Here is a 21,703-nt window from a genome sequence, read left to right on the forward strand (position 1 = left end):
TCTAAAAAATACCAAAATCATTAGATTTAGTGAAGACCCTAAATTAAATCATGCCCATGCAATGACAGTTACATTCAGTCTCTCAGTTTTATCTAGGTTAAGCTCTCAAAAAAAAAAAAAAAAAAAAATTAAAAGCCATTATTCCAGTTGTGGTATTCTTTTCCTTAGCTGCTTTTCTAGCCAGATGTAATAATATAACTAGAAACTTTCTTTATGTATGAAACTAATTGTAATCATAACTTTCAATTTCAAATGCTTTAGCTTGAAAAAATTGTAGCTAAAATTATTTGTCTATATCTACAATCTATGTAATTTAGGGTTTTGCAAATGAATATAAAACCAGAATCTTGTAATTTGTTAAAGAATTCTGCACACCTGCATGACTCTGGTGTTTTTGCTAAAACAGTTTACAAGAAATGAGAAACCAAAGTCACACAGGAAGCAAAAAGCAAAGCACATATTTTAAAGAACAATAGGACTATTTATTCATTAGATAGAATATCAAAATTTTCTAAGAGAATGTGCTTTGCCATAACACAATGTCTTCAAAGTAGGAAATACACATATAAAGACATGCAGTAATAAATATCATATTGAAACATGTATTTTAGCTTCAGAGAGAAACTAAACCTATGGAGTATAAAACACTCCAAGCCTGTGATTTTATTATTTTAAACTCTATCCAACAGCTGGGTAAGGGAAGGTTTAGGTTGGATGTCAGGAAATCACCCTTTAGGTGGTTGGGTGCTGGAACAGGCTCCCCAGGGAAACTGTCACAGCACCAAACTTGCCTGAGTTCAAGAAGCGTTTGGATAGTGCTTTAAGGCACATAGTGTGACTCTTGAGGCTGTCCTCTTCAGGACCAGGAACTGGACTCAGTGATCCTGATAGGTCCCTTCCAACTCTGTATACTCTCTGATTCTATGACTCAGTTCACTGTCCTGTAAACTCCAAGCTCTTCCAGTGCCGGGGTATTTCACAAATCTCTTTTTTTTGAAATAGAGTCAGTCCATATCATGATATACTTCACACCTATTGCTGTTCTTGGATGGTAGACTACCCAACAGCAAAGAATTCATCAAGGAATGAGAAATCTACTGCAATGCCTTGTGAAGTAACACACATGTTACAAGTTAGTAATAATTGTATGTACGCTGTTCAGGATAAATTTATTCATATTCCACACCTTTTATCTCAGATTTGCTGGATTAATTGGCTTTTCAATTAATACAGTGTTGCAGCAGCAAAACTTATGAAATTAATTGAATAGCTTAAAGTAAAAATTTTGATCATTTAAACCTAATTTTAAATTTTGATTTGTTTCATTTTAAAAATGTTGAAAAATGCAAAAGAGAAAAAGGAAAACAAAAATCTGCTGCAAATACAGAGAGTTTTGAAGGACATGCGAATAGAATGCAAAATTTATTCTGTACAAAAAGACACAGCCAGGCTTATAGCTGGGAAGGGACAACCCATGCCTGCCACAACATTGCCGTGTGAGTATAAAATATTTCCTTCCAGTGTGGTTCAGTTATGGTTGACAAGGAAGACAGGTGAGATGCTGGGTATCTTACCTTCACTGTGGCAACTACAGAACACATGAAGATTTTGTTGCAAAAAGTAAAATAGGTGTCTGAGAAGATTAGACAGAAAAAAGTATCAAATGGACAATATTTAGATTGCCATGGCAGGCTCATGAAAGGGGAAAAAAGTAACCAAATACATTTTCTGCTGGAGTACTACAGGCTGGAACTATATAAAAAGTATGTCAATATTAATTATACTAATTCTTAGTAATGGAAGCTGAGAATAACATTCATATAACTCTTTTGCATCTAAAATTTCAATATAAGTTAGGAACATCCCTCAAATCTTGTAACTTCTGCCCACACAGAACTCTCAACGATTACTAATCCCACAAATATTTCTCCTGCCAAAAGGGATAATAACAAATATAAAAGGAACAATTTGTTAATGAAAAATGCTACTGTAGTCTCTAAATTCTTTTATATTCTTTTAACTGAACTGGGATGAACATTTTTCCATCAGCTCATTTTTTAATTTTTTTGTTACTTGTCAGGAAACCAGGCCATGGGAGATGGTCAGTCTGTTTGAGCAGAGCATTGTGTCCACAGAGCCCATCCGCATCGCCCTACACAGGAGGATGCAACATATGCATGGTGCCTTCATCACCTTGGCAGCCTATTTTAGTCTGCCTCTACATCAGGAGGCTGCCTGTGCTCAGCACTGATAACAAAGCCCTATCGCTTTTCTGAGTGACAGGGCACAGTGACATATCAACACTGGAACTTAAGCGAAAAGCCCTTTTTAATTTAACTGCTAATCTGCTGAAGCTGTGTTCAAACCTGACACTCTTGTTTTCAATTAAAACTTTCTTGTAACTAGAAAAAAAGTTTGGTGTATGTCTTTGCCTTTTTAGGTTGCAATCAAGTCAGGAAGCAGCTGAAAGGCTAGGAAACAGAGTGAAGTATTTTTCGCATTGCTAAATGTCAGATATTTGTTTGTCAGATGAAAATTGCATAGAATACACTTTCTGGAATTTGTTTTATAGGAGACTCATGGAAGCTTTACTGTCAAAATGGGAATTTTCCTCTAAACTAAAATACAGAATGATTAACATACTAATATTGGCAAAAAGTCCATTATTCAGTGTTAAGTTAAAGCCTGTGTCTAGAAATATTAACAGTAGAATGCAAAAGTGTTAAAAAATCCTAGTGCATTTCGTGCTTTAAGCAACAAGAGAAACCATTTCAGTAGACTTTTAAGGCCACGTTGGCAAGTAATCAATCTCTGTTTCTAAGTATTTTCTTTAGATTACACTGCTGTCTCAGCAAACTAACCTAAAGCACTGGGTTTTTAGACTATTTAGACTATCCTCCTACTTCAGAGGATAAAAAGCTGATATTGCTGTTTGTCCTGTTTTCACCTGGGACAGAGCTCATATTCTTCTCAGTTGCTGGTATAAATGTCGCGCTTGTTGGATTTAGGGTGAGAATAACGTTGATAATACACAGGTGTTTTGACTGTTGCTATGTAGTCTAACCCTAAGTCAAGGGTTTTTTAGGGTCTTGTGCTCTACAAGTGAGGAACTGCACAAAGAGCTGAGAGGGAGCACGACCAGAATAGGTGATCAATAACTGATCAATAGGATATTCCATAACACAGAACACTACGCCCAGTACATAAACTTGGGGAAGTTGTCCAGAAGGGAATGATTATGCCTCAGGGATGAGATGGGAACCTTTTGGCAGTATTGTACATCACTTTTTTCTCTTGGGTTTTGTTACTCTCTCCCTGTCCTTATCTTTGCTGCTATTATTATTGTTTTTGTTGTTTCTGCTGCTACTGTTATTGTTTTCATACTTAGCATTATCAGGATATTGCTATTATAATTATTGTTTATTGTTATTTTCAGATTTGTTTCAATTATTATTTGTTCTTATCTCAACCCACGTGGTTTACTCTTTTCTTCCGATTCTCCTCCCCACCATGGGTGACTGTGGTGATAGGAATGAGAGAATAGCTGCATAATACTTAGTTTCTAGTTGAGGTTAAACCATGACAAAATTTTAGAGAATATTTAGAGCAATATCCACATGAAGATGTTACAAATATTGGAAGTAACACTTCCCTTTGGGCAGACAAAGACTTTTCTGGAAATTTGTCTCTTAGACAACTATTAAGTACAAAGAGTGATATTTTTTTTCTTCTCTTTTTCAAAGTGGCTTCAAAATTTTCTTGGTTCACTTCAACATATTTGTCTTTGGCAAGTTGTTTCAGTGAATTGGCTACATATCAAAATACAGTCTTCTGTGTAATCGCATGAGTCAACCTGTCATTACTTGACTGATCAAGACTTTGGCCTATGAATAATAAAACATACGGCCTACATCTCAACAAAACTATGTGGATAAATGCAAACTTAAAATTAATGGCAGCTAGGACCAGAAGTTTGGTTTACTTTGGGTTTTTGTTTGTTTTGTTTGTTTGTTTTGTTTTAATTCAAGTGACTGAAATGAACATAAAAATGTAAATATTTTGACGTTTATAGTTATGCATTCTTATGTAGCATTTGTTCTTAATGAACGGGATAATGTCTACAAAGTTTACAAACCAAAGGCAAATAAAAAGATGCATAGTCAAAGATGTATATTTGTGTTTAATAGCTAAGCAGGTACAAAAAATATCTCAGGCTCTTAAAACAGCTGAGCAGCTATAATAGCGTGTGCAACACTACTGTATTTTTTCCTCTGAAAATATTCCTATTTACATCTATTTTTAAAATACTGAAGTAAAATCTATGCAGTTAGTAATTCATGAATTATTGAGAACTCTTTTTCTAATACTCTATGCTAATCCAAATAATATACTTTCTTTTCCTTAAAATTCCTTTCAGATATGTAAATTCATCATTCTTAGGAACAAGATACAATAAAGTTTCACTAATGAATTATTTTGCTCAACTTTTCAGGTGTAAGTTGCATAGAATTGAGTAGAGACTGACACTCCTTGAATAATATTTTCATTGTGTATCTTTGGTCTTGAGGAAAGTTTTATCAGGCAAGTGTCAAATTCTGTGTTCAGCACAATAAGCTGTTCCAAATTCGTTAAATCAATTTTAGTCTGTTCTCTGGAAGGAAATTTATCTTAGCCATTGTTTTATCTAGATAAAATATAGTGTTCTTTTTTCAGGATTATGTCACAGATGAAACTGTGGACATATGGAAAAAACTGTATGGACAGTATTTTATACAGTCCTTGCCCTGAATTCTGAAAAAAGTTTCTCCTTCCTTTCTTCCCAAGCTATTTTTCAATATTCATCTACTTTCTTAGAAAATGAATCTAAGTTTTTTTAGCAGTCCTTGGAAGTGGCTGGGTTAACTATCCATTTATTAAATATTATATTATCTATTTGTAGTTATATAGTTAATATTGTATCTAGTTTTGTATATTTATATATTTATCTATTATATTATCTATTTATTAAATTTTATATTTATGTGTATAAATACATATGCATGCATGCATAACAATATAAATTAAGGAAATTTATTTTAAAACCCTTGGATTAAATATATCTGTCAGCTATGTCTATGTGATAATTTCATAGGGGACGACACAGGACATAAAGAAATACCCTAAACTGCACTTGGGCTAAGGAGAGGCTGTACAAATCACACTTGAAATTTAAACAGATTCCCCAGATCCTGTGTGTGCTCAGAAGAGGAAACCCTTTGCAATATGTAAGAAAAATCTTTAAGTATTTTGACACAAAGTTATTTTAGTCACAATAGCCAAAATCTATAAACAGACATGCATGAGGTCTCCATCTTGCCTCGGCCTGTTGTCCTTGAAGTTGCCAAGGTGTTACCTCCTTAGTCATAACTCTGTTTTTCTTTCCTCTCTTTTGCTCTTTCTTCTTTTAATCTCTCTTCCTTATTGTCTGTATTTAACTTAAGTTGTGGGTATTTCACTCAAGTTTGGGTTGATGTTTGTCTAGTAAGTTGTTATTAAGTGCAATGCTTTTGTGAATTGAATTCTTTGTACTGGGTGTTGTAGTGAAATGTTTTTCCTTGGTTGGCATATTATCTCTGTAAAACTTTTTTGCCAAAATGCCTCTTTTCTCACCAAATTAAAAGAAATCTCTTAGAGTGTGTGGCTTTTTCTCCGGATATGAACTCAAGATATCAAAGAATCAGAGATTTTGAAGGAGTTCGTGTGGGTGAAATCTCATGAAATCTGAAGTTAAAGTGTACACCTGGTAAGAAAGAGCATGGAGCTTCTGGACTGGGTTGTAACATTAGGTCACACTGAATTGTAGAAAGAAGAAACCATGGTGATGTTAATCTGAACGTTTTTACAGAGACAGAGGACACTCTTACTTGGTCTTAGCCACAAAAGGCCCAGTTTGTGAATTGTATCTCAGAAGCTGCCTAAATTTCATCATCCATTAGAGTTTCTATAATCCAGGAGGAGTAAATTTCTATGGAAAATTGTAATGACCAGCTGCAGGATCAGCTTTGTAAAAGAGAGTCTAGTTTTTGCTTTTGGCTGTTCAGTGTTAAATGAGAATCTGCCAGATGACGTAAAACTGACTCTTTTCTATATTTAGCAAGATACAAGTCTGTTTGTGCTTAGTGAAACACAAGTCTTGGCTAGTTACTGAGTTTGCCATAATCACTTATAACCAAGCAAAGTGAAATCGTCTCCGTCCACAGTATTCTGCTATTTCTATCACAGCTATTAACACTACTTTTAAAGAATGAGCTTTGGATATTCACAAATATGTAAAACATGGAGGTATTGTCTCAAGAGGAAAGTCGGTAAGCTCTCTGCAAATCAAGTGATCAGATATTCCATCAAGAGTTATGTTCTTTCCCAGTGTACAGTTCTGTTCACATGTAAGCACAGAGAAATTCACATAATTCAAAATCTCTTCGAAATTAGAAGAAAGTGTGAATGGGAAAATATGCTGAGTGAAACTATACACATCCAAACGAAAGAGGACCAGAAATTACTTAAGGCCTTATCAACTGCCATGACAACATGAAAGTGCAATAGGGTTTTAGAAATAAGATCTCAGATGCACATATATTTAGACACACATGGTTTTAAAAACTATTTCATAAAATTAAAAATCAAAACTAAAAAACAAACACACACACCCTCCCCCAAAACCAGTTTCAAAAAGGAGAGGAAGGGAAAAAGAAACCACCCTGCAAAATGTTTTTCACTTTATGAGGTAGAAGCATCGGGTGGCTTGTTGATTATACAATCTTACACAATTGACAAATGCTGTTTGTTTTAAACCGTAAAGCCTACCACTAGGTGGTACAGTACATAAATATCTAATCGTTCATTTGGGATAATTCAGTTCCAGTCTTATAACTTGTGATCCCATATTAAATGTGCTATACCTCAACTCCTTCACAGAATCTTTAAAAAAACCCAAAAAAATTATGTTATGTGGTTTAGAGACCTATCCTCTATACAGGGTATCAGATTAGAAAGTTGTACCAGCAGCTATAGTTTATAAGACAGAGAGTGAAAGATTATCTAGAAAGTCAACACTAACACTTTAGTTGTTAAATGCATTTTGGCATACATAAATATATCTCCCTCCAGAATGCTGGTCTACTGATCAGTCAGATACCCATCCTAATTTGAATGATAATGACCCATGAATTTCTCTTGTTTCCAGAATTGCTTGAAGTAAAAACAAATATTGCTTGTTTGAAACCCATACTCCTTTCTCAGAGAGTCATTCTACATGTACAGTCTCAACAGCCCGTAGGTGATGTGGAATTCTTAGCAGCTTCACTTGTTCTATTGAACAACATTCTGAAGATATCCACGGTATTATTTTGAAGCAAAACTTTCTTAATATGTGACTTCACAGATTCAATGTTATTCACATGTAAACTTCCTTAAACTTGTTGATTTATGGATTGTGAATCTGGAATATGTTATAAGGTTCAGTATGAGACTGAAGCTTTGTTCTTGCAATTTACTGCTCTTCCTAATAGAACTGAAAAATAATTTGCTGACAGCAAACTGGTGGCAGGTGTGCTTTAGTGTTGACAGCTGTGTTTCTGACATGGATCACAGAGAAACTGTAGTGTTCATGCTAGAACATCTGGAACATTTGATCAGATTTCAATATCTAATTCAGACGGGTTGTCTATTATCATTTCACAAAATAAAGAAAAAACAGTATTATGGTGCAGTGTTCATATTAGCACAAGAAAAAAATCATGAAATTACTCTCTGAAATATCTTGTGTGTCTAATGAGAAAAAAAAATCAGTAACTATTTAGTGAAGTACCACTAGATAAAGATATTTATTTACACTTGTGTAATGCCCAGAAGTACTTTGCGAGACTGACATTAAAAAATGCATAAAGATTAAAAAAAATTAAAATAGTATGTCATATATGGTATATAATATAGACCATTTCTCATATGGTAAACAGTTTTCTGAACCGCAGGTTTTTAAGAAGGCTGGAAGTGTCTCTTATTAGAATAGTCAATGAAGTGACAGGATCTGAATTGCTTGAGGCATCTGTTGTTTAAGAAAATTAAATACCAGATTACACTGAAAGAAATAAACATCAAAAGCATGCCCAAATGGTAAGGTTTATTACATAACATTTCACCATCCATTTCTTAATAAGTTCAGGTTTTATCAAGTGCAAAAGTGCTATGCATGTATGAGCGGTTTTTGCAAGATGCATTATAATGAAAGTGGTTGTTTGTCAACATCACAACACTCAGTATTTGGGCAAGGATGAGGTCTTTGACTGTCTACATGAACTGGCCCCAAACTATCCAATCTGTTGTTAAGTTTTGAGAGAGTTCTCCTGTTTCATATCACAAATCTACAGAAGTTTTCTCTTTGTTTTCTTGTTCATCACAAATCAATCAGAGGCACAAATACAGCACCACCCCTGCCACATACAACTACTGTTAAAAGTTCAAATCACAGCAAGAGTTTCTGAGTACCACCGCATAGTTTCCTTTCTCTCCCTCCTCCTCCAGGCACAATCTCTTTTGAGCTGCTGCCATCTCTTGTTCACTCTTGTTCGCTCTACTGCTATGGAGTTACAATGGCACCCACCCTCAACAGCAGCAGCCATTGCCAGGGTTTTAGCACATTTGGCTTCATTATGCACCTCTCTCATCTTACACTTGCTCTAGCTCTGCAAAGCAAATTTCAGTGTTGGGGTTTTCATCTACCTACAGGACTTAATTTCAGATTCTAGCCAGTTTTGACAGTCTTTGGTAGCCATAACAGAGATCTGGACTCCAGAGTACTAGCTTATCTGTTCTTTTGCAATTGAAAAATCAGGACAATTTTGAAAGTAGACTAGCAATCACCTAAGCAAGGAGAATAAAGATTAAGAAAAGACAGGAAATAAACCTGTAGCCTTAAGAAAACTACTGCAAGAGTGGATGGCTAGAAAAACAAAACAATATCATTTTCTTTACAAGAGTTGTATAGATAATTTCTACTTAATCTCTATTTATGAAGCACATTCAATTATTGTTATATTATACATATAAAATATATATGCAATATATATTATATTAAGTTGTGCTTTTAAACTAATTTATATAAAAAAAAGTATTTTATATAAAAATATAAAATAATAAAAATAATAAAATAATATAAAATATTATAAAAAGTAATTTATATAAAATCCCTTAAATCTGCAATGCTGCACATATATATCATAATAACTCACCAAGTGAAGGATCAATCACCAAATAAAATAGATTCATTGAGTGCTTAGAATATTATCTGGTCATTTTTACCAGTGAAATAGGGAAGAAGAGTACCATGAGAATGTTTAAATATTTAATCTGTTTCGTGTTCAACTGATTTTGTTATAAAAGCTTGCAGTAGGTGCAAGTACAAAGAAAACTAGGTCATGTGTAAACCCAGGAGCAGGACAATCATAAGCAAGAGCAGATGAATGCGATTAAACTGCAAGTAAATAATTCACTTATTTTATATAACTGAATATTTTAGTGACAATGCAAAGGACTAGGATGCTGTAACTTTGATGTATATGTGCCATTTTAATGACTTGAAGTCCAAATTAAATTTTGTCCTAAATAATTGCTATGTCCCTCTTTCAGGATCTCTGCTTCCTAGTTTACTGAATAATAATTAGAGTATAAAAGGTGTTTACTTTATGCTTAAGAAAATATAGTGAACTGCTGGCATATGTTATTTACCAAAGTTGAGCCAAGCTGCATAGGATTCTTAGCAAGTCTGATTAGAACTGCAAGCTCTCCAGATAAAGCAATTTAGTTAAGATTGAGTGATGGCTTCCTCACTAGTCACTTAGTTATTCTATGAAATTACTCTGACTCTGAAGTCATGCTTCCCAATATCACCCTTTTCAAGGTTGGTCTGTAGAGAAGCTAACAAACACAGTCTTGTTTGAAAAAATATCGCATCTTGATTAGAGGCCAGAGAACCAGTTTAAAAGGTTAAAACTCTGATTCTAACCAGACTTTTCCTTGATAGTTATCAACATTATGCATCTGCTAGGTACCATCCATAAGAAAAACAGACAATCAGTCTGAAATAATGGCTGCTAATAAGCTGTCTACAGAGAGTAGTAACAGGACTACATAGAAGACAAGAGAAAAACCGCCAAAAACATATGGCAGGAGGGAAGATGAAAGAACATCGACATAGAAATAATGCTACCTAATTGCATTGTGAATTTTCTCTTTAATGCAGTTCCTTTGAACTGGCCTGGCGTACTGTAGCTTGTTCTCAGATGCACCTTTGTGTAGTTCTGGGGTACACAAAAATTCTGGTATCCATGGTGTCTTTTTTCTTTTCCCCAAATATGCCTACTAATTTGGACTGTGACAGGAATTTGAGAAAAAGAATGTATCCACAAGTGTGAAAGACTGAGTGCTGAGGACTCAGACAATCAAGGTGAAAGTTGACAGTGTGCAAAGTAATCACCGAGGTGCTGAGGGTGTGCTCAGCCACCATGACTGTCTACAAGCTGGATATTGAACAAGATGAGGAGAGAGCCAAATCCTGATAGGTGGTGTAAGTTTTTCTTCCTGCTTACACAAATGACTCAGTTGTGATAACTCCCTGCTAGGGAAGCATGAGGACAATTCACACACAGCCTGAAGACATCCATCTCTGCTGATGAGTCATAATGGATCCCCCTGTGCTGGCATAACAGGCAGCTGTAACATCTTAGGAGGTGTCAAAGACTCCTGAAATGTCCCGAAATCCTGTATTATATCATCCAACATAGAACTCCCTGCCCCAGAAGAGGTACTAGGGGCATTCCCACTTGGCCTAAGGCCAATAAAGGACCACACTAAGACTTCACTCAGCATGAAGTTTTCTTCCCTCTCTACAAGGGACTTTTACTATCTGGGGCTTCCACCACCACTTCGACAGCGCTACAACCACCACTTTTACCAACGAACATCAAAATTGCAAATCTCATCTCTGGATCTGATGAGATGTCTTGCAGGTCCATCCAGTTGCTTGGGGGGTTCACAGCCCTGCCCCAACTGCCTGTACCACCACTGCAGCCTCACTCTAGCTGCCAGTTTTGGCCAGTTCCTCTGTCCCCAGGGACAGTTTCCCAGGTGACCTCATTCACTTAATCTTAAAAAAGCTGTAAGTCCACTATTTGAAAGTTCAGACTCCTGATTTTGCTTTTTCAGTCCCATGTTCCTTGAGATTAGTAACTCAACCAGGGCATGGTCACTACAGCCCACACTGCTTCCAATCTTAACTTCTAATGAGTTCATCTGTGTTGATGAGCACATGGTCCAGTAAAGCTTCTCCTCCAGCAGGTTTGCCTAATCCTGGACCAGGAAATTGTCCTTGATGCAGTCCAAAAATCTTCTGGATTGCCTACAGTCAGCTGTACTTCTTTCCCATGGACCTGTCAGAGTGGGTCCAGAGGAGGGCCATGAAGATGGTGAGAAGGCTGGAGCACCTCTCTTACAAAGACAGGCTGAGAAAGATGGGGTTTTTAATGCTGGGGAAGCGAAGGCTCCAGGGACACCTCATCGCAGCCTTTTAGAATTTAAAGGGGGCTTATAAAAGAGAGGGAGGGTGACTTTATACATAGGCACATAGTGATAGGACAAGTGGAAATAATTTCAAACTAATAGAGGAGAGATTTATATTAGATATTTAAAAGAAATTATTTACTGTAATGGTGGTGAGACACTGGAACAGGTTGCCCAGAGCAGTTGTGGATGCCCCATCCCTGGAATTGTTCAAGGCCAGGTTGGATGAGTAACCTCGTCTAGTGAAGGTGTCCCTGCCTGTGGCAGTGAGGTTGGAATTGGATCATCTTTGCTGGTCCCTTCCAATCCAAACCATGGGGACTGTCTTATGTATAAGGCACCATAAATCAGCAGGGCACTCATGTACAGGACTTGAAATACTTTTTCATTTTCAGCTGATTCCCACAACAGCATTCCTTTCTAGTTTGTCATGTCAGTGATATCAGTGTTTTCTATAATTAGAGACAATTTGCATATGTAAGCAGGAAAGAGTGAAAGAAACATGCTGCTGCATTTGCTACAGTTCTGCTGTATATGCTTAAAGAACTGTAGAAAGGTAGAGAAATGAAAAAGGTTTCACATTGTTCCTTGGGCAGTAAAAATAACTGTGTCTTAATGAAGAAGTATGTATATATTTATGTAGACTTGACAAATATTCTGTGATGGATTCACACATCTCAGCAGAGTCCTCATGGTCTGTAGCAAGGAGAATGTCATGCACCAGCTGTTACTGAGCTGAAGGGGTTGTTTTATTGTCTTTCATCCTGTGCATGGTCATTTGTACACAACAGGATTTGTGCACAAGGCACCATGTCAAATCCTATGCTCTCATTCTTCCCTGATCAATAACTACAGCCATGTGACACTGTGGTTATGACAGAATCAGATACTGAAGAGCTGTACTTAAAAAGATTTAGATTACTATGTTGCCTCACCAGTGAATTGCCTCCCAAATCCACACTTAAGACAGCAACTAGTATTGGCCTATAAAGCATCACTCTTACATCCATAAATTGTATTTTGGGCATCTGTTTTCTGTTCTATTTGGCTTGCTAGGCTGAAACAAAGTGAGAGAGTGTTCTTCAGCAGATGAGGGACTTTTTGAGGCCAATCACTACAGCACCGAGGCGTCAATCCTTTCTTAAGGGAGAAGAACTGCCTAAGAGCAATAATAATTGGTCACAACAGACCAAGCAACTGGAGCAAGAACAAAACTTGAAGTTATTAATTATCAGTGTCCTATTTCCTCTGCAAATGAGTAGATTGCTTTGTTTGGAAAGTTGGAGATGGCATGACATAAAGTCATCAAGGTTTGATACATTTTTACACAAAGAATTTTTACAGAAAGCATTTCTTTGCCATTGCTTTTGTTTGAAAAGATTAGCAAAAGAAATATTGGCTCAACTGCACCAAAGAAGGAGAGTAAGAAAACAGTTATCATAACACTGGGAAAAGCGTATGCATAGGGTTAGTATCTGGAGGAGAATGGTCTTCTGTCTTATGATGGTGGGACACCTTTTCTAGAGAAGTGTCATGTATTACATTTTTCACAATCACAATCTCTATTTACAATTTTTTTCTAATTGATTCAGAAATACTTAGGAAAAAAACTGTTATGCCTAATTAAAGCTAATAAAAAGAGGCAAAGATGGATTAAAGTTATCCTGCTGGATGTGAAGGAACTCAAGAATAAGCCTTTGTGTCATGTCTACACTCTCACGTAGAACCACATTCATGGTTTTTGTGGATGGAGAAGATTTGGGTTGAAACCTGTAATATCCTTTCAGTTACAGCTTCTTGTCTGGGAATATGTCATGCCAGTGTATATTTCCTTTGGATGATACTCTCTCATGTTCAGGCAGCAGAAAAGAATGAACCTGTGACATGGTATTTTACTACCTTATCCCAACTTCCTTTCAGTTAGTTGTTTTTTGGGATTTTTTTTCAGGTTACATGTCTTTCCCTGATGATACAAGTCACTGAGGCTAGCTAAGATCTTGCCTTATGTATTTTTCATGGGCAATTTAGGGTCTTGTATGCACATTAAGAATTACATGCTTAAATATATATTATGCATGTAGCGGTATTTGAACACTTTTACTCCACTATTTCCCTGCCCATACAAAGAGCTCTAAAATAATTCCATATGAACGGAATTAAATATCATCCTCTTCTGAGCTTTTCAAATAAAATCATGAAGAAAAAAGAAGAAATTTTTTAAAACAGCAATAACCTTCCTCCCATGGTGTAGTGGTTTGGGCTAGGCCTTCCTTGGTGACCAGTTTGTAACCAAGGAAGGGTCCAGATTTACCCAGTATTCCCTACGATTTTTACGTAAGCCAGACTATAAGAAGAAAGGAGGAGAGGCCTTCGCTCTCTTTCCTTCCGGCGGCTTGGAGGTGCAGGTTCCCTGCTGTTGAGTCTGCCGTGTTGGGGAGCGAGGCCTGGTAAGGCCTTGTCGGCCTTGGGAGACAGAGGTTGCCGGCAATCGTTCTGGAGCGACTCTCGGTTGTCCCAGGAGAGTAGTGAGCTATTTCTTTGATAACTCTTTTAGTTGTTAGATATCGTCTCACTAATCGGGATACATATATATATATATATATATTATTTTAGTTTTGTTCCCTTTTCCTTCCCCTTCCCTTTCCCTTTTGAAATTGTATATTTTAATTATATATATAAGTATAAATATATTTATATATCTCACTTTGGTTGTCTCTCTCTCGCTTTGGGTTTTCTTAGTTTTTTTCTCCCTCTTCTCCCTGAGGTTTGGGGGGGGGGGGGGACTTCTGGTGGTAAGGTTTGGAGACTTGGCAGGGAGCCAGCTTCAAACCATATCACATAGATTTTGAAATTGAACAGGAAATTTAATTAAATTGGATGAATGCAATCATAATTTTTCTTTTAAGATGCAGATAAAAACCTCTGTCTGGTGGTATCTGGGAAAGAGGTGTTTTTATTTCAAGGAGTGAAAATTTGCCAGGATTGCAGAATTTTGTTTACCATATTAATTTTGTTTACCATATTAAAGCAACCAGAGGGAAAAAAAAGATGCATAGAATATAGTAATGGTAGTGCATAGCTCATTAAGATACTAAAGGCAGATTCTGTGTTTAAAATATCTAGAAATGAATAAATATAAATGGAGCTGCAGAGTGGCAACCAAAACCAAACCAAACCAAACCAAACCAAAAAAACCCCAAACCAAACAAACAACCCCCCCCCAAAGAAACAAGCAAACAAAAAAACCCCCAAAACCAAAATGCTTCATATTTTTCAGTCAGATTGACAACTATGGAAACCTGTGTAGAAATGTAATTCCTAGGAATCACAGAAAAGAAACATGGCAGAAATCAGAAAGGTTAGACAAACTTTTCTCTAAATGACTTAAAGATGAAATCCTGAATGAGACTGGACATTGGCAAGAATTTTTTTGTGATGAGGGTGGTGAGACACTGGACAGGTTGCCTGGAAATGTCCCGTCCCTAAAAATGTTCAAGGTCAGGTTTCATGGGGCTTTAAACCATCTGTTGTGGTGAAAGATGTCCCTGCCCATGGCAAGGTATTTGAACCTGATAGTCTAGACAAGGTGGTGTTATGTCAAAGGCTGAACTTGATCTCAGAGGTCTTTTTTAACCTATTTGATTCTGTGACTGTGATCATTCTATGATTTTTTCAAAAACATTTTTAAAGATTCTGGTAGATATTGGCAAAAAAATTGTATCCTAATACAAAATCAAACCTTTTGAACTCAGTCATCAAATTCTATAGGAGTTCCCTACATGTTACTATGGATAATGCATATTACTGTAGGTAATAGCATTTTATGTGCAATCCAAAATTACTAGCACGTATGCCTAGCAAAGCACTGGAAACACTGCATCCCAGAAGCAACCACCAGCTAGCAAAGGCTCTAAGATACTCAGGTGAGAGCTTCACATTGCCTTGGAGCTTCTCCTAGCTTCTCTCAACTGAATTTCTTTTAAAAGGTAGGGGAACAAACATCAAACAACTTCCCTAAAGAATGTCTGCCTCCACTCAGTTTCTGCCAAGGATATTAGCGTCAACAAACATTCCCAGATTTCTGTTCTCCTAGACTTTCATATATTTAAAAAGAGGTATAGATGAAGGAAAATTACTGCAACCTATCTCCTTATGGGCAGCAGACTTGATGGGATCCAAGACCTTAAAAATAAAGAAAAATAGTCTTTTTCATGTAGAAGTAAAGGAATTGCAAATGATACTTTGGGAATCCTCTATTCTTGTTCTTTTAGAGTTCTACCATATAATCCATTTCCTGAAAAACAAACAAACAAACAAACAAAAAACCAACTCCCACAACAAACAAAACCCCTCCAAACCTACAAACAAACAAACAAACAAAAAAGAAAAAAACAAGGCAAAGAATATGGTCACTTACATCTATGCTTTTGGTTAGCTTAAGATGAATTCATTAATAATGAACATTTATAGCCTGGGTTTCATTTTGAGAGGAAGCTTTTACTAGCCTTCTTTCAAGGCATACTCCCTTACAGAGGTTTCTCTTCAATGAAGAGAATAATATCATGTTTATGATACTATTTAACCCTAAATAATGTGGAATTTGAAAAGACATATCTGACATAAGAAAATCTTCCCAAAGTGCATAAATATGCAACAAAGCAGGCCCCAAAACAACAAAATCTTGTTCTTCTTATGCAATATTTTTACTCTTTACTTCATATTAAACTATTCTTTATTCTGATATTTCTTTAAATAGACTATATCACCTACCTCTATGGTTATTAAAAATTTTATTAGGTTTCTTTTACTTTTTTAGCATCACTGGGCCTGATCTGCAAAGCAGTTAAATGGTTTTGGAAGCAAGTAAAAAAAAATCCAAAGTATGAAAAAAGCCATTTCTTATAAAAGTATACTCGTGTCTCTCTGTTTAGAGATGTCTAATCTCTACCAGCCACTGGAATTTTTTTTCCTTGACCTTTCACATATTTCCAGGTACAAAAATAGATCTGTCTTCTTCAGTCCTCATTTTCTGCACTACAACCTGAGTACAGTTGATTTGTGTGCTTCTGTTCTGCTGGTGTTCAAAACTATTTTATTTTCATAGTCTATACGGCACAACAGCTATGTAGATTTTCTGTGTAGAGAAGACAATGGCTTGCACTGAAAGAAAGAAAGTGGATCAAAGAGCAAGAATACTTAGGAATAAAATTCAACTTAGTCTCAAATTCAGATATGACAGTCACTGCCTATTGGTATCTACTGATAGGAGTAGAGGTTTATTAATAATCTGTTGTGTAAAGCTGACATATTGTGCACTGAATTTTGCTCAGTTATACTATAAAATGTCCTCTATTAGTAATTCTAGAGTTACCTACTTTCTGTTAAAAACTTTTAGCTTGTTAAAAGTTTTAAACTTTTAACTTGTATTTTAACTGTTAAAAAATTTTTAATATGCCTCAAAGTTGTTTTCTGAATTCAGGTTACTTTATTTTTTCCCCTAATTCCTCGTTATTGATAAGATGATCCAACAACAGCCTAATCTTGATCTCTGAGTATACACACAGTCCAAATGAATACCACGTTTCAGTTCAGATACAAACCCTGATAAAGACTGATGGAGTTATCAGCAGTGAAAAGGACAAATCATGATACACAGTACTTTTGGTATGCCAAGGAGGAAAAAAACCAAAAAAGATAATAATATTCTAGAAGTTGCATACACACATTCAAGTTGTACATTCAGTTGTGCTGCAAGCAATTTATGAATACACAAAAGTGACTGAATCGGGAGGAGATAAAAGGAAGAGATTGTAATTGAAGAAATAGCTAGGAGTACGTAAATTGTACAAAGTTAATTTCACACATACATGTTCTGTCATATGGCATATACTTTCTTTTTCTCCTCTCTAGTTCACTTTAATTTTTAAAATGATATTAAAATTTCTAAAGGAGTTACATTCTGAACTGCAACTTTGGGGTTTTTTAACTTATCTAAAAGGTTGGTTGAATCTGACAAAATAAAACATAAGAAAATTTACTCAGGCTATCCAGTAATGAAGTCTAAAAGTATGAAAAGTTCAAGTGTTTTCAGAGTCCTTCATTACCCTTTCCCACTTTTCCACTTCAGTGTAATATAGTGAGTGGAGTTGAACAGATAATCTGACTGACAGAAGCTGTAAGCTAATTCAGAAGAAAAAATCACCTTAAATCTTTACAAGCAAGCAGCACTGGAAAAATCATGTGCTGAGCCAGCTGAACCTTTGACCTGACTTTGAGTCACAGATTTTATATTTTGTTCTTTGATGCATTTATTAAAATAACTATTTTTAATTGGAGTTATAGATTAAAATATTTTCACAACTTTTTGCTTAAGACCTACACTGCATTTAGTTTTCTATTTGTTTACTTGATATATAAGTGATTTTCTCCTTAAAATTATGAAATACTCAGCTGAGATCAGATTTTACTGGACTTTTAATCCCCAGTTGAATGTAGATGAATCTATTGCCTACATCTTCTTCTAAAATGAGCACCTAAATTTTTTTCCCTCTGTCTATGCAGGATATCATATGTTTGTGAGACCCGTCATCCCAAGGGGACTGTAAAGAAAGTTTATTTTTTTCATTACACAATTTTTCTGGATTTATTTCTACACAGTATCTTACTGAGCATAAAGTTTCAGCAAAACTCTTCCGCAGAATATACACATGAACACATGCAAAAGAACATGGCATTTCCCTGAAAGACAATGGGATTTTTACCCTGATATTTGTCCAGAGATATGAAATACTGAGAAAACCCCATGCTAGTGACATATTTTCACATGACAGCTTCTAAAATAACTTCTGACATCAACCATAACTGTATATGAAATGGAAAAAAAAATTTTTGCTTATTTTGCAATTTCATCAAACACATATTGATGAGATTTGAGATGATCTCTTTACAGATCTGTAAATGTTGACAATTCATGTGATGCTTTTAAACCAGAATATTCTTTGACAAAATCTATTTCATACAGGAGCGGAAGCTAGATGAAGATGAAAAGGCAGGATGTTATCACTTGAAGCATGTCTACAATAGCCTAGCAACAGTCTAAATATTCAGTTTGCTTTTTCTTCTATATTTTCAATGTGAAGTATAGGTGATCAAATCTCTGATAAACTTGTACCTTAGCAGCAGTTTCAGTCCTGCAGTGAGTAATGTAAACATACCTCTGCTTTCATGCCAAATATAAAATAATGAGAAAACAAAAGACACAACAAAGGGTTATTAATTTCTAGTTTCCAATGTCTTAAGCAATAATTTATATACTACATATGGCATTTGTAAAGTTCTGTAGAATTTTATTGGGCATATTCCTTCTTTCCTCTCCATTTTTTCAAGGGAGTTGTGTAAAGTAGTGACTCTCTCATTTATTTTATGTTCTTTACAAGCCCTGTGAGAATAATTCATATGAAAGATACAAATATCTGCATACCTAAGAAAGTATAGTATGTTGACCTGATAGAAAAGGACTTCTGGTCAGATCAAGGTCCTTAGAATTGCATGAAAAAGCACTTCATTTACAGGCCATCAATATTAATAACAATCTTTTCAGTAGCTTTTGGGAAAAATTCCAGAAGAATAATCTTCAGCTTTTTAAAAATGTTCACTACATCTTTATTTTTTGTTTTTTACTTTTTTGGTTTTTTTAAGAAAAGAAAAGAAATAATTGCCATTAATAATAAAAAGAAAAGTTCTTAAGTTTATCCCTTATGTAATTTTATCAATTTCTTCAGTGTGGAAATGTGTGGTAATTTTCTCTTGCAGCATTACTAAATGGTAGTATGATATCTTTTGGTCTCAAGGAGAAATTTCTTCCTTTGTAGAGTTAGCAAACCTCTACTGAAGTAAATGGAAAAGTTCTTGCTATGTTGCATTTTAAATCATTTTTGTTTCATATATTCTGTAATAATATTGGAGACTGGATGAAAGAGACAATTCTACCCTTAACTTATAATTTATGTTTCCTATTCTGCATCTTTTGTAAATGGGAGCAACTCTAAGCTTACATAAGCAGATATTGACGTGGTCTTTGAAGATAAGGTAATTGCTTCAAACTATTTCTTCCCATTTCCTATATCCCAACAGCTACCAAGAATAATTGTGTTTAGTGGAATGCCTGTGAATTGACAAAGAAGTTCAATGATATATCAGAAAATCAGTCTAAGAACAGTTCCTAATAAACCATTGACAAAGATAGTCACCACTGTGTCCATTACTGATGATTTCTAGTGTGTCAAGAAAGACATGTCTGTTACTCACTGAAGTTTAAATAATGTAACTGGAGAAATTGTTTCAAAAATTGATGTCCATTTATCTGTATAACAGTATTGTTTCTTTCTTGCTCAGCTTCCTTCAGTTTCTAACAAATCTCCGCCTTTTGCAATGCTACATGATAGCCATGCCTCTTGATCCACAAGCCTTGTCTCCTAGTCTGTAAGCAAGTTTCAAAGTGCAATAATTGTTGGCTGAAAACTAGCAAAGTTCCTTTTAAAGAACAGGATATAGTCACCACCGAAGGATTGTAACGTGAGTCTGGTTTACGTTAGAAGCTCCATCTGTCTGAAAATGCTGATTTTAACTTCTTCTGAGGTTGATTTTTAACTTCAGAAATAATCATACTCCCAAAAGATATAATGACATTCTCAGAGGTGCAAAAGACAGAATGTCATCAAGATTGCATATCATCATTCTAATGATAATTTGCCTGAGTCTGTGGCCATGGTAGGACTTTTTAATCAATATATTCAAAATATGCTTATTAAAAAATGAAAGCTGTCTTCAGTATAAAGGCGTATTTTTTTCCGTCTCACATTTTATGCAAGCTGGTTAACTTTAATTAGTGCTATTCCTTACCAAAAAAATTAAATAGGTGACTATTTTGTGTTTCAAATAAAAGAAATAATTTTTTAGGTGGTATATTTTAATCCCTTAGAAAGATAAAATATATTTCAGCAGGAGCAATTTTTTGTGACTGTGAAAAAAGAAAAAAAGAACAGTAAAGAACCCCAGAACTACTCCTAATTTACATACGACCTTTTACTTTTACTGTGTCATGGCCTGTAAAATATCTATCCATATCATTTCACACACTAGTGAATCCAGTACTGAGAGTATTAAAAGATAAATTTGCTGTACTACTTTCCACTGTTATATTATAGGTATGCTTGAAATTGCCATTAAAAGAACAAGTGGTTAAATGCTGTTACAGTGCTTTTAAGAAAACATTACCTGTCACATTAGAAATATATAAATACATATTTGTATGTATGCATGTGTACATGTCTATTTATAAAGCACAAATGCACTTGTGAGAGTTCTCCAACAGTCACTTCAGTGTATTATTACTAAACACTGCTAGTATTTCCTCAACCACCAGAAATTAACAAAGAGGCAGATATCTATACAATTAACAATTTTGACAATATTAGATTTTCTTACTGGTAAAGAATTTCTATGAGTACAGAATTTTACAGAAATTTCAATAAGCCCTGTGTTCCTCTACAGATTCTGGTATCTAGCAAACATGAGATTTGAGGGATTTTAAGTTTAAAAACATTTTATAGACTTACAATAGACGCTTCTAAATCTACTGTAGACACCTGTAAATTACCTACTGCAAGGAAGATTCTAATTGTGCTGTGAAATATAGGGGATAGCAATAATCAATTTGACTCCTCAGGTACTATGAGCAAAGGAGCAAGAAAGAATCTCATGAAAAACCAACAGAAACAGGATGAAAACAAAGCCCACCAGACCTGTCCAAATATTAAGAAAAAATATTTTATGTGATTTTTATAAATGATACTACAAAATTTATGATATAGACTTTCACAAGTAGCCTCTGAAACACAAATATGCTTTAGAGCTCAAAATTTGTAACTTAGTACAAAAGTAGCAACATGACAAAATATCATTGTTTCTTCCATGGTGCTTTTTGGACTACTACCTTCACTCAGTGAGTGGAATCACAATGCAAAGCTGATAGATCTGTTCTCCTGGGCTTAGGCTTCCACTGTCTAGAAGTACTGTTTGCTGCCCATATATGCAAAGTATGACAGCTATT

The 21,703-nt window shown here is 35.2% G+C and overlaps 1 protein-coding gene across 30 annotated transcripts in view; it reads right to left on the reverse strand.

Moving 5' to 3' along the window:
- Positions 1-21,703, reverse strand: part of PTPRD (protein tyrosine phosphatase receptor type D) — a 1,159,674-nt gene that overhangs the window by 655,485 nt on the left and 482,486 nt on the right. The gene's annotated exons all lie outside the window — the stretch shown is intronic.

Source organism: Pseudopipra pipra, chromosome Z, assembly GCF_036250125.1.
Source record: "Pseudopipra pipra isolate bDixPip1 chromosome Z, bDixPip1.hap1, whole genome shotgun sequence".
NCBI classification, from domain to species: Eukaryota; Metazoa; Chordata; class Aves; order Passeriformes; family Pipridae; genus Pseudopipra; species Pseudopipra pipra.